A 13,517-nucleotide genomic window follows, 5' to 3' on the forward strand; every position below is an offset into this window, starting at 1 on the left:
GTTAATAATTTTTAAATAATACTTGTTACTTGAAAAATAAAGAAAATAAACTAAAAAGAAAAGAGGCAGTGTGGCAGAGTGTAAAGAAAGACCTGGTTCAAATCTCAACTGTATGATGTTAGGCCTTTCCGGGCCTCAGTTTCCCCAAGTACGAATGAGGAAATTGACTCCAATGAGCTGCAAAGCCCCTCCCAGCTTGTAACCTTTATCTGCTGATGCTTACTTCTTCAGCCTGACATTCAAGCCCCTCGAAGCCTCTCCCTACCCATCTCTCCAAACTGATCTCCTGCCAATTCAGGTCAATGGGTATTTACTTATTATGTGCCAGGCCCCCATGCTAGGTGCTGGGTTACAAAGACCAAAAAAGAGATGGTCCCTGTTCTCAGGGAGCTTGCATTACATTGAGTGAGTGTCACAAGAAATTTCTGGATGGAGAGAGGGTTAATGACAGGTGGGAGTGGGGGGGGGGTACAGAGAGGCCTTGAGCAGAAGGTTGGGGAATGGAGACGGGATTCCGAGGCAGAGGAAGGAGGACGGGAGTCCAGGGCACGGCTCCTCACGTGTGCGAAGGCCTCGAGGGGAAGATAGGTCAGCCCTACCAGAACAGCTAGGGAGAGGGTTTGTGCGGGAGTCCTGGCATCTAGTCTGAGTGGCCAAGTCAGCTCGGAGGTCTGGGAGCACTTGAAACATTCCCAGCCGTGCCTGGGGCTGGAATCCTACCGGCAGACTCTCAGTGACTCACCTGCAGAACAAAGGTTATTTAGGATTAAGCAATAATGAGAAAATATCATGGGAAAGGTGGGGCCGTGGACCCTCCCTCCCCTTTGTCCTGTCAGCTCTCCAAAGTCACCCCAACAAATCCTCAGAGGTTAGACCAAGGCGGTGATGGAATAACCAGTTTTTGTCCTGCAGAACTGGGATGTCCCATTGTCCTGACCTCCTCCACCCCAGGTCAGAGTTTATTTGAAAGAAAAGATCAGGCTCAGAAAAGACGGGGTCGTGCTGTGTATGAGCAGGGACACACATCTGGCCTCGGTGGTTTTGGGGCAGAAACCCTGCCCAGAGGCAGGGGGAGTGACCTAAATGACCACACCCAGATCCTTCCATTCTCGGTGGCTGGCTGCCAGCATTCAAAACCTATGAGTGTGGGAAGTCGACTCAGAATCAGAGAATCTTCAGGTTAGAAGGCACCTTGGTGATGGTCTAGTCCAACCAGAACTCCATGGTATCATTGTTGATTCTCAATCAAGGGGATTAGATCACACTCACTGAAAATTACAACTGCTTCCTGCCAAGGTCATGTCATAAATCATCGCAGGTCGTAGTCCTGTCTTCCAATAAAGTTCCACTCTCTGCTTAGACCTTAGGGGAGCAGACTTAATGAACAGCATCAGAATGAGCTCCTTTTCCAGCCTAGGAAGATGAGACTAGGGAAATCTCTCTTCAATTCCTCCTCCAGTAACTCTTGTAGCATGAAGTGAAATTGGTCTGCAATGGTTGAGTCCATGCTATGGCAGGTCCAACTGAGATAGAAAGATTTCAAGAACAGGTCTGAGAGGGTATGTTAGGGCCAGCTAAACTGGGATGGCTGCAATCCGGGTCATTGGGACATGTAAACTTTTTTGTATGTGGATTTTCCTTTTCCCTTCCTAGTAAGGAGGCTGATTTAAAACAAAATCATTAATTTGGAGAGAGCTTTGTGGCCAAATGGATAGGATAGGATAGGATAGATAGATAGATAGATGGATAGATAGACAGATAGATAGATAGATAGATAGATAGATAGATAATTTATAAAACCTTGTCATGTGTCAGGCACTATGCTAAATTCTAAAGATGCAAATACAAGTGAAAAAAGACAGCCCTCACACCCGAAGAAATTACATTTTAGTCAGGGAAGACAATACATAAAAGAGAGATGAAAGAGGAGTGGAGGAAAGCACCGAGCTGGGGAAAGGCAGAAAAAAATCTGGAAAGTCAGGATTGGAGTTGGGAGAGAAGTAAGCTCAGATAGCCTTGGTTCTTCATGACATGGTGGCCATGGGCAGCCACTCGCTAGTCAGAGGAAGGACCAAAGGGGCAGAGGTACTTATCCTCAGGGTGAGTGGGCTATTGGCTACGCTTTGGAAGAGGCCAAGAGTCAGGAACAGAGCTAGGAGAGAAGAGATCAATTCTCCTTTTAATTTCAAGAGAAAAAGATCCTCAAATTCAGAGAAACAAGTTACATTAATTCAGATAGATCTTATGTCTGCTACCTAAATGCCAGCCTAACGAGGAGCGTAAGTGCTCTTCATTAGTGGTTCGATGACCCTTTTTTTGACCCCAGGAGCTCATGAAAAACTTTCTGCTGTGGAGGCAGAACAGTAAAGGAGAAAGGAGTTGGAGTCAGCAGGCCTGGGTTCAGATTCTGCCTTTGGCACTCACTAATTGTATCTGAGTTCTATGATCTCCAGAAATCCCGACCACCATGATTTTATTGTAAACCTTGCTCGACTGGGTTTTTTTTTTCCTCCTTGCATTTCCCTGCACTGTTCCCATCCTGAAGGTCCCCAAAATAGGAGCAAAGCTGGCCAGGTACCCTTAGGAAATCAACAAAAACCGAGTTACTCACATGGAGCTCCACTGGGCTGTCTTCTATGCCCAGCTGAATCAGAACATTGAAAGACCAAGAATGTCCCTTGTTTTACTTACAGGGGGAAAAGGACCAGGTCAGGGGGTGATAGCATGGACAGTGGGTGTGCAGTGGGTTATGGGGATCCTGGGGAGAAGACAGTAGCTGGCCTTAATAGTCATTCACCTGGCCACTCCTCTTATAGGAACCAAGGTGGAGAATCACCACCCACCACACTGGGAGCTGGTTCCCTTTCCACCCTTTGTGACTTTCATTTTTTATTTTTGGTCGGGGTGGGGTTGGGGGTTGGAAGTATTCTCTTACGCAGGTCTTGGGGATGGCATCCCCCTTTCACATAAGAAAACAAGGAGGTAGAAGAAGGTGTGTGGTGGGGTGATCAATCAGTCCCTTTGAAAGTTGTACTTTGTTGGTTTTGATTTTATTTAATAGTGAATCTGTTTCATCCCCATTGAAGGGAAGGATTCCTTTTGGGTCGTGCAAGTTTGGGAGGAGAGAAGGGTCCTGTGGGAATGGGGGCAGGAGCCGTTTTGATATATCCTGAATCGTAGAGGGAAGCGTTCCTATTTTGTACCCTAGATGAGACAAGATGAGACAGAACTGGACTTGAAGGAGCTAGAAAGAACTGGAAACCCCAGGCCAGCCAGCTCTTGCATGGGCAGAGGGGCTTGGAGCTCTCTTTAGTGGCTGATGGCGAGGCTTCATTCCAGCCCTTCCCCAGGAGGCTGACAGGCTTTGCCTGCCCTTCCCATAAGGGCTTTTACATCTGTCCTGCCAACGTGGAGCAGGCTCTCCAGGGGAGAGGAAGAACCCAGCGCTTCCTTATGATCGTATGAAGTGATGTGTGAAAAGTGTTTTGCAACCTTAAATTTCATGTAAATGCCGTTTTCTAGTTCTGCGTTGTCAACGCCACAAACTGGCAAAGGCTTCCCATCGAGGCTTGCCTGTTTGTTTTGTCTGATGTCTAGGCTCAGAGTGATGGAGAAATGTCGTCTGTGAAGCCCAGACCTGGGCGTGAGCCGGTTGTTAGGGCATTTACCGGCGGAGAATGCCGCAGCCGCCCTCGGCACTAGTGTGGCACCGGTATGAGCCAAGGAGGGGGATGCCTCCGTGTCTGCCCACCCAGGGCAGCCCCGGCTCCGCAATCACATCTTTTCTTCTACTCATCCTCAGGGTGGGGCCCATTCGGCTCCCCGGAATGTGGAGGCCTCTTTTGTCACCTGCCCCTGTGTCTCTTTGGGTGAGGTCATCACCAGATGTCCTTGGAGGAGGATTCTCAGCGATGTGGTCCCGAGAGGATGTGGGGCAGTTGAAGGAAGCCCAGGCTGTTTAGCCTGGAGGGGAGTTTGTGGGTAGGGGATATGATAGCTTGGTGTCAGCATTTTAAGGGCTACCATGGGGAAGGGGATTAGATGTTCTGTCTGGCCCTACCGGGCAGAGAAGGAATGATCTGCTATAATAGGACATACACATTCCTAGAAATCACTTTGCTTTGCAAAATCACCCAGTGAAATCCACAGGGCTTATGGGGAAAATGGAGTTGGGCACAATATGCAAAAACTTCATCAGTGACAAGTTTTAAGAAGAAGATGGCAGTCTGATAAAAATAGAAGCACAGCTCTGTACGTGGTCAATGGTTAAGAAATACAGACATACTTTAATACATAGTGGGCAGCTAGGTGGTGCCAGTCTTGGAGTCAGGAAAAGCTGAGTTCAAATCCAGCCTCGGGACTCTTACTGGCTGGGTAACCCTGGGCAAGTCACTTCACCTTGTTTGCCTCAGTTTCCTTATCTGTAAAATGAGCTGGAGAAGGCAATGGCAAACCACTCCAGTATCTTTGCCAAGAAAGCCCCAGATGGGGTCATGAAGAGTCAGACACGACTGAAAACACTGAACAACAGTGCAATACATCGTGGCATCCTTGGCCTGGGCATGCTGATCTGTGGAGGAAGATGACCTTTATTCCCGTGCCACATGTCTCCTCTTCCCACAGGCCTCACTGCACGCTGCCACCATATCCCCACTCAACCCATCTAAAACCAAAATTATAGACAAGCAATGCCAAATTTACCTTGTGCACAAACTGTTCCCTAATACCAAGCATTATAGCAGAACTGATGGCACCATTAGAACCATTCCCAGGTTGAAAGGGTTTCTTTGGGAGGTAGTGGGCTCCCTGTCATGGGTGGTCTTCAAGCAGAGGCTGGCTGACCCACTTGTCCCATATTCTGCAGAGGGCGCTCTTATTCAGGTAGATTTTGGATGAGATGGTCTTGGAGATTCCAGCTCTGAGATTCTGTGATTCTGTGAACACACATTTTTCTTACGCCTTGAAGTTTACAAAACACTTTTGCTGCAATGATCTTCCTTCATAAGGAGTGCAGATTTAATTACCACCATTTTGCAGATGAAGAAACTGACGCTCAGAGAAATTACCTGTAGTGTTTTATGCTCCTAATGTGATATAGTGATCTCAGACTTGCAGAATGCTTGAAAAGATAAACATTGACTAGATTTAATCTCCCCCTCCCCCTGACAATTCTCCTTTGATAGCTTGAAGGAAAAAATGTATTACTGTGTCAGCCACGGAACATCAGAACTGGAAGGCCTGTGAGAGATCAGTTAGTCCAGTTCTCCCATTTTCCAGCTAGAGAAACTGAGGCTTGGAGAGGGTAAGTGATTTGTAAAGGGTCGCACTGCTGGTTTGTATCAGATTCTGCTGGGATTCCTTCTCCATCTACTGGGCAGGAAATCCAGAGTTTCCCATTTTCTCCTCTTTTGTGAGGGTCAGGTTGGAGCCTTGTGGATGGCTTCACAGAAGGAGCAAATTGGAGCTCCTGAAGCTTTGCCTTGTATGTATGTGGTCTAGGGACCTGAGTATGGGTCTGGCTTGGGGCAGGTCAATCAGCTCACCCTGTGTTAGAGACGTAGGTGCTGTCTTTGTTAGATCTCTCCATGTCAAACATACTGATATCTATAGACTAGAATGAACTTCAGAGACCGCAGCGCCCAAGCCCCTTCCTGGGCAGATGAGGGAACCGTAGCCGCTGGGGACAAGTACCTTGTCCAAGGTCCTATGGCAAGTCAGTGGCAGAGTGGGGCAGGAAATATCCACAAAACTGGCTGGATTTTCCAGTGCTTATGCAGGAATTTGGCATCAGGAAGAGGCAGTCTCCTGTGCTCAGGGAAAATTCCTTCCTCTCTCAGCCTCAGTTGCCTCATCTGTAAAATGGGGCCAACAAGGTCTTCCCCCCCCCCCCCCCCAGGTCAGGGCAACTGGGAATATTCATTAGCCAGCAATTAAGAGGTTTGGCCTCTTGGGAAATAAATATGAGTGGGACTGAAGGCAGCCCCCTCGGGCTCTGCACCCGCCTATCCCAGGCCCCTCCCATAGTTCCCTTTCTTCCAAAGTTGCTCCAGGGAAGATGCAGGTGATGAGGAGATCAAAGGTCTCCAAGAGGGTCTCCCTGAGGCTGTTTCCCGGATGTTTGTTGGGGCTGTTTGCTCTGAGAAGTCCCACAGGCTAGGCCACAGGTGGTAGTGAAGGGGCTGGAGGAGGTAACTCTGTGTGTGTGTGTGTGTGTGTGTGTGTGTGTGTTGGGGGGAAGAGTTATCCCTGCTTGGCAGGCTGTATCTTTGATAATATCAACACATTTCTGATGTTTTAAGGTCCATAAAGCCCTTTCCTCACAGCAACCCTGTGAAATAGGCAGTGCAAGCATTATTGTACCCCTTTTATAGGTGTGGAAACTGAGGCACACAAAGGTGACTGACCCATCCACCCGATAAACATTAAAAAAAAATTGATTCTCTTAAGAAAAATCACCGGCACTTCCCAATGAAACTTTGCTCCCCATATTCACTGATAGAACCAGTAAATCTGACAATGTATGCCTCATTACGCACCCATAGTCCACCACCTCTGTTAAGATGAGAGAGACACGCTTCCCTGTTATTCCTCTGCTTTCCAATATTGCTTCCTTTTGCATTAACTGGATGCCTCATGGAAACCGTTCTGGTTTTGCTCACTCTGCTCCAACCCCTCATAAATATTAGCTGAGCCCCTGCTGATCCATGTGACTTACAGTGCTTGGCACTCGCCGGGAGACCCGGGTGGATAATGATGGCGACTGCTGCTCTCAGGGATATGAGAGTCTAGGAGAGAAAACCGGGCAGTCCACAAATGACCCCCGAGTCCTAAGGAGGGCCGCAGAGCGACAGCTCCCATTTCTGTGGGCATTCGAAGGGTCTTTCTCCACAACCGGAGTGATGACCACTCCCATTTTACAAATGAGGAAGTGACCCTCAAAGCCAGGAAGTATGAGAGGTGGAACATTGAAATTCTATAGGATTTGGAGCTGGAAGAGACCTTAGAATGCTCCCCTCTTCTTTTTACAGATGGGGAAACCGAGGCTGAGGGAGATTAAGTGACTCACCCAGGGTCACCGAACTAGTGCTCTCTGAGGCTAGATTTGAACTCAGGTCTTCCTGACTCCAGGCTCTGCTCTATCCGCTGTACCACGTAACTGCCCTACGGAGATAGAGCCTGGACTAGTAGGCCCCTTATTCTAGCCCTCTGGGCTCTGTGACCCCTGAAATTCAACCACACTCCATTCCGAGTTTCTCTTGATCTGCCCTAGACAAAGGCTTTGACGGCATGTGCAGTCAGTTTCTCTACAAGGTGGTATCCTGGGACAGGGGGAACAGCGACATGCTGGGGGGAGGGGCAGGGAGCAAACCTCAGCTAGCTGGGCCTGGGGGGGCAGCCACCCAAGCAGAGAGGGAGAGATGTCAGCAGGAATCTGGTTCTGCTTGGGAGCTGGCATTTACTTGTCGCAGGGAGGGTAGCATGTTTACCTGCCTAGAGCCAGGCTTATCTCAGGGCCCTTCTTCAAAGGGCTTCAGCAGGGTGGGGTCTTTCTGGATGTCATTCAAGCATCTAGGGAGACATGCTCACCTTTCCAGGGGTGGAGGCAGGAGCAGCAGGTGTTTCAATCTGGGCTGAGCCAATTGGTGTGTGACCGTGGGCAGATCACTTCCCCTGCTCTTGAAAGGGAGGGTGTGGCCAGGGGGTTGAACCTGGAACCCCAGATCTGGGTTGGAATCATGGTCCCACCGGCTGAGCCTGTTTCCTCCTCTGTAAAATGGGGATAATGATAACCGCCATTCTGGTTTGTTGCAAGGGAAAAGAGGGGTAAAATTCAGAGAGCTGCAAGAATGCCAGCTATGTGCCCTGTGCTCTCCCCAACCAAACCCAGAAATGCTGGCTGGCATCCTGGCACAATTCAGAACTGGAGAGGGCTTTGAGCTTGTCTAATCTAATCCACTCGCTTCACTGCATTTCCTCTCTCTCAGGGAGGAGGGGCCCTGTGGGGTTCCCACAGGAGAAACTGAGTCACAGAGATCTTGGACAAGACATTGTCCAGAGGATGTGCCTGCAATGGGGTTTCAAGAGGGCTGGGGACTGGTGGGGGTCCTGTGGGTTGGTCCTCAGGTGTGACATCCCTTTGTTGTCCCGGAGGGACTTCTCCTCAGCTATTCAGGGCTGGGAACAGTGAGAGATGAGGCTCCCTGCCCATCTTGCTGGTGAGATCCAAGATTGTAGTGACCTTCATTGTAGAGGAAAATCTCAGAGTGCTGAGGATTGTGAGCCATGGAGGAGTGTGGAGGGAGGGCATAGGGCTAGATCTTGAAGTTCCGTCCAGGATTAGGGTTTAGGGCACACATGTTCTCTTTCCTTGTTCCCTTCCTACATCATGGAGGAGACCAAGAGATGGCTGGCTGAGAGGGCCTCAAGAGTATTTCTTTACCCAGCAATGGGCATCATGCTGGGCCTGGAGTCAGGAAGACCTGAATTCAAATCTAGCCTCAAATCTTTACTAGCTGTGTCATCCTGGGCAAGTCACTGAACCTCTTTTTGCCTCAGTTTCCTCATCTGTAAAACAGGGATAAGAACAGCATCTACCTCCCCAGGGTTATTGTGAGGACCAATGGAGGAGAATGAGATAATATTTGTAGAGTACTTAGCATCATGCCTGGCACTTAATAAATGCTTATCCCCTTTCCATCCTTTCCCCATATGTCTCATAAATTGGACACTGCCTGCGTCTTCTGAATGTGAAGGGTGGAGAGTGAGAAGGGAAATTCCAGCTTGGGATGGGGGAGGTATAACAAACTGTAAACAGTATAACAAATTGCAGATTTTTTCCTGTTCTAATATCATAATTATTAAATTTTAAAACAATAGTTCTCTTTTGATAATGATAAAAATCTAATAATATTATTCAATAATTATAACAATGTGTAATATTTCATATTCACTCCTAGGCTAAAATCCAGAAATTAGACAGCGTGTTTGTGTTTAAAACTGCCCAGACCTAGCGGCATGGCGGCCTTCATCAGACTGTGGGCTTCTTCGCTCACTCACTCAGTAAACATTTATTAAGCACCTTCCATGTGCCAGGCACAGTGTTAAGAGCTAAGGATACCAAAAATTGTCAAAAGACAGTCCCTGCCCTGAGGGAATTTACAAACTAATGAGAGCACTGAGTGTCTTTTGCCTTTTTTTTTTGTATCCGCAGCTCTTAGCACATAGAAGGTGCTTAATAAATGTTTATTGAATAGTCTATTTGTGGCCCGAGCACTCTCTAGTGCCCGGAAGGAAGGCTACAGCTTCTTAGGAAGCCAGTTTTGCCCAGGTGTTAGGACAGCACTGACCTGCCCATTGGTTAACGGATAAAGCGGCCACCCAGCTGCCTCTGAGAGGCTGCACGTGAGCCGGTGTGGGTCGCTCATCCTCCGACGGTACTCCAGGCGACAAAGGCCCTTCAGCAGGGCAACCTGAGCCTCCGCCTCCTTCATGTCACTTATTATTGCTAGATGTTGCTATTATTAGCAACTGGGTTTGGGTCCTTGCTGTTTGACGTTAGACAAGTCATGCTACCAAGCCTCAGTTTTCTCCTCTGTCAAATAGGGACAATGATCTCTGTCCTGCCTACCTCACAGCGTTGCTGTGGGGATCAAATAAGAAAATGTTTGTAAAACCCTTTACAGACCATAAAGAGGGGGCAGGGTGGTGTCATAAAGCACTGGAGTGGGGGGTTCAAGTCCTGGGCCTGCTATTGCCCCGTTCTGTGCCTCAGTTTCCCTATGAAGAAATGAAGGCAATATTCATAATAACAGCACTAAGGTTCATAGCACGTTTCAGCTCCATGATCTCACTGGCTGCTCACAATAGCTCTTTGTGTGGGTCAGAACTGCAAGTGTGACTGGGTCTATTAGATGCTTCTGGCCTCCTGGGGCTATTATGAGGCCAGGGCTTTGTGAGCCTTGAAGCCCTAGATACAAGCTCATTATGCTTGTGATTAATGCACTAATACAGTCAGAGGTCCTGGCCTGGAATTCCAGCACTGTCACTCTGTGACCTTGGACCTCTCTGGGCCTCAGTTTCCTCCTCTGTAAAAGGAACTGGATGGCCTCAACGTTCCCTTACAGTCCTTGACCCATGACCCATGACCCATGATCCTTTTATATGGAGCACGTCCAGTGTCCCAGAGCCAGTCTGGCTACATCTCCTCCTTGGGGCTCTAGGGGTACCTCTGAGGGATTGGGAGTGTCTCCCATCTAGAGCTTGGTATGATCCTTGCTAATGATCAATTGCTCAGTTCTATGGAACCACTCAACATTAATTAGCTTTTACTACTGGATCCCTGTTGCTTCCAGGCGTTGATGCTAGGCTGGCTATAAAACCTGACATGGCCTCACTGCTGGACTCCTGGATGGCTGTCAGATGATGAGAAGAGTCCCTGGCCTGCCTCCTTCCTAGGGTTGCTTGGAGGATTAAATGAGATAATTCTGAAAACCCTTAAGAGATTATAAAGGGCGAGGGGGTGTTTACTGACTTCTCAGGACTCACAAAGTCAGAGCTTACAACTTCCTTCACCAAAAAGGGAAGAACAGAAGCCAAGGCCCAGAGCTGAGGCCAATGCTGGTGGGGGGCAGGGGGGGGAGGGAGGTATGACTTCACAGCATCATTTCTCATACCGAGCGGGACAAGCCCACCAAAGCGAAGTATCCAAGAGAAGAGAGACTGAGGCAGACTAAGCCCTGTCTGAAGGCACCCCCCCCTCCAGTTCTGGGGCTGCTCCTCAGCACACAATTAGCAGACTAGAACCCGTTACAGAATGTTTATGCAGCCTCCAAAGTCTCTCTGAGACACTCCCTTCTCACATCTGTATTTCTGTCCCAGAAGCAGATCCCCAGACTGCTCTGCCAGTCCTGTGTTTTACTCTGGTACTCACAGGGAGCCCAGTGGGTGTTGTTGAGAAGGTTATTGTTCAGTTGTTTTCAGTTGTGTCTGACTCTCCGTGACCCCATTTGGGGTTTTCTTGTCAAAGATACCAGAGTGGTTTGCCATTTCTTTCTCCAGATCATTTTACAGATGAGGAAACTGAGGCAAACAGGGTGAAATGATTTGCCCAAGGTCACATTGCTAGTAAGTGTTTGAGGCTGGATTTGAACTCAGTTCTTCCTGACTCCAGCCCCAGCGCTCTATGCACCATGGTGTCACCTAGTTGCCCTTGAGAAGGGCTGTGCCACAATTCTCTCCAGGAGAGATGGGATCACGATGAGGCAGCCAAGACTTGGGAGATTCTGGGAGATGAAAGGACGCCAAACGAGAGGGGTTATTTTGATTTACCAAAGGGCCTTCTAAATAGGGGTCAAGAGCATTCCCTTTGCCCTCAAAACCCCAAAGAGCAGGGTCAGAGAATCCTCAATTCAGAGTGGGGAGATAATTCTGACCAAGCTCCTCGGGGTCACTCGGCTGGTAATAGAGCAGGATTCGAACCCAAGTCCCTGGGCTCCATACTCAGAGCTCTTTCCATTGAATGGGGCAGAATGCTTTTGGGAGAGTCTGAGGAGCCCTCACCCCTAGAGGCCATCTGTGGCAGTGTGTCCCCTTCCCAGCATCACTCAGTCCAGGCAATGCCTTCTTGGCTCGGTGAGGGGCACCCTAGGGGTAATTGAGCAGAATCCAAGGAATGAGGCAGGTCTTCCTTGTGTCTTCATTCCTGAGCAGCCCCCACAGAGCACAGGGGCTGGGAAGCTGAGGGCTATGTGGTCGGGGAGCAGCCTATTTGCCACTGACCTGGTGCCCAGAACCCTTCTTCCAAACCACACGGCTTTCCGCAGACCCCCTGGAGTAATGCCATCTAAGTTTGAGAGAGAGAGAGTCGTGTTCTCTAAAGTACTTGCATGTACAACTGGACATGGTAGGATTACAGCTTTTGAGCTGGAAGGAATGTTGGGGATCACAGAACCCCCTTTACTGCGGAGATGAAGGAAATGAGGCCCAGAGTGCCTAAAGACACACAGGGAGAAAATAGCCAAGCTGGGGCTGGAAAGGAAAAGAAAAATTGTACTGATACATCCTAGTCATTTCCAGATTAATCACTCCTATCCTAGAAAACATGCCCTTGTGACAGAGAAAAAAAAATGAAGCAAGACCAACCCACACAGTGTTTACACTGTAGCTGGCAATGTATGCAACATTCCTCAGCCATAGTCCCTCACCCGCCTCTCTTGGGAAAGGAAGGAGGTGTGGTAACCTCTTTTCTAGGGCTGTGATTGGTCATTCCAATTACATGACTGTACGGAGGCCTTCTTGAGCCAAATCCAGGGCTCTGTCCGGGACACAGAGCTCTCTTCCTCTTCCTGTCCACCATGCAGGCACCACTTTTATCACTAGGATAAAATGTAACGTCTTCCATTGCTCATTTAAAGCCATTCACACTCTGGCTGCAGCCCATCTTGCCGGATTGATGTCTCCTGCACTTTCAGCGCCAGTCCAGATGGCCCCATCCATGGCTTCCATCTCCTTCCTGCCTTAGCATCTCCATGGAGGCTGCTTCTCATAGCTGGAATGCTCTCCCCCTCCCCTCAGCATCTCCAGCTTCCTTCAAGGCTTAGCTCCGGGTGCCAGTCCCTGCCCAAGGTCTCCCCCGATCCTACTAGGTACTGGTGTCCTGCCCCCAACCCGACATCACTTTATTTAGGTAATGAGTGTTTCGTTTCAATGGTAGCTGCTACATGCAATATACTTTGCATTTGTTTATCCTCCTAACCAATATGTTGAAGCAGATAAACTGTGGTCACTCCTTGTTGTGATAAGCAACAGGGCTGTTGCAAAGGTGGCCAGAACCTTCAGGTCTGGGTTTGCGCCCCTCCCGTGTGGCAGAAATAATAACTTAATAAGAAAACGTTCAAACAGTTGCTCGAAGGACAGAGATATCTAAAGACCAAAGTGTCCTGGTTTGACTCCAGAAGCCTGTAATTTCCTTATGGAAATTCCCATGGAAAGTTCTCGAAATTCCTGCAGACTGTGAGCTTGTAAGTGAAAGTTAAGCCCAGGAATAGAATTTTCATTAAGAGGAATTGGAAAGTAAATTGATGCTACATTTGCGAGGTATTACGCAGATAAACTAACTACACTGTCATTCCAAGATCCCAGTGGTGAGCTGGCTGTTTTAGAACAAACAATTCTATCTTATCGAGGGTATACAATGTTATCATCTTCTGATACAATGTCTCGGGCACGTGCACGGAGGCTGCTTGGTTTTGACTGTCAGCTTATAGGTTCAGAGACCCAGTGAACAAGCCTGCTGTGTGATTTCATTTTAATTTAGCTACAAATTGGAGATGCCAGTATTTCTTTTCTTCAGATGTGAACTAAGGCAGGGACTGCTCCCTTTTTGTCTTTGTATCTTTAGCCTCCAATAGTGCCTGGCATATAGTAGGTGTTTCATAAATGCTTGTGGTGAGTTGACTCTACAATTGATAAGCATTTAATAAGCCCTTACTCTGTGCTAAGGGTTGAGGATACAGCGA

Source organism: Vombatus ursinus, unplaced genomic scaffold (genome assembly GCF_900497805.2).
Source record: "Vombatus ursinus unplaced genomic scaffold, bare-nosed wombat genome assembly UNPS02013931.1, whole genome shotgun sequence".
Classification (NCBI taxonomy): Eukaryota; Metazoa; Chordata; class Mammalia; order Diprotodontia; family Vombatidae; genus Vombatus; species Vombatus ursinus.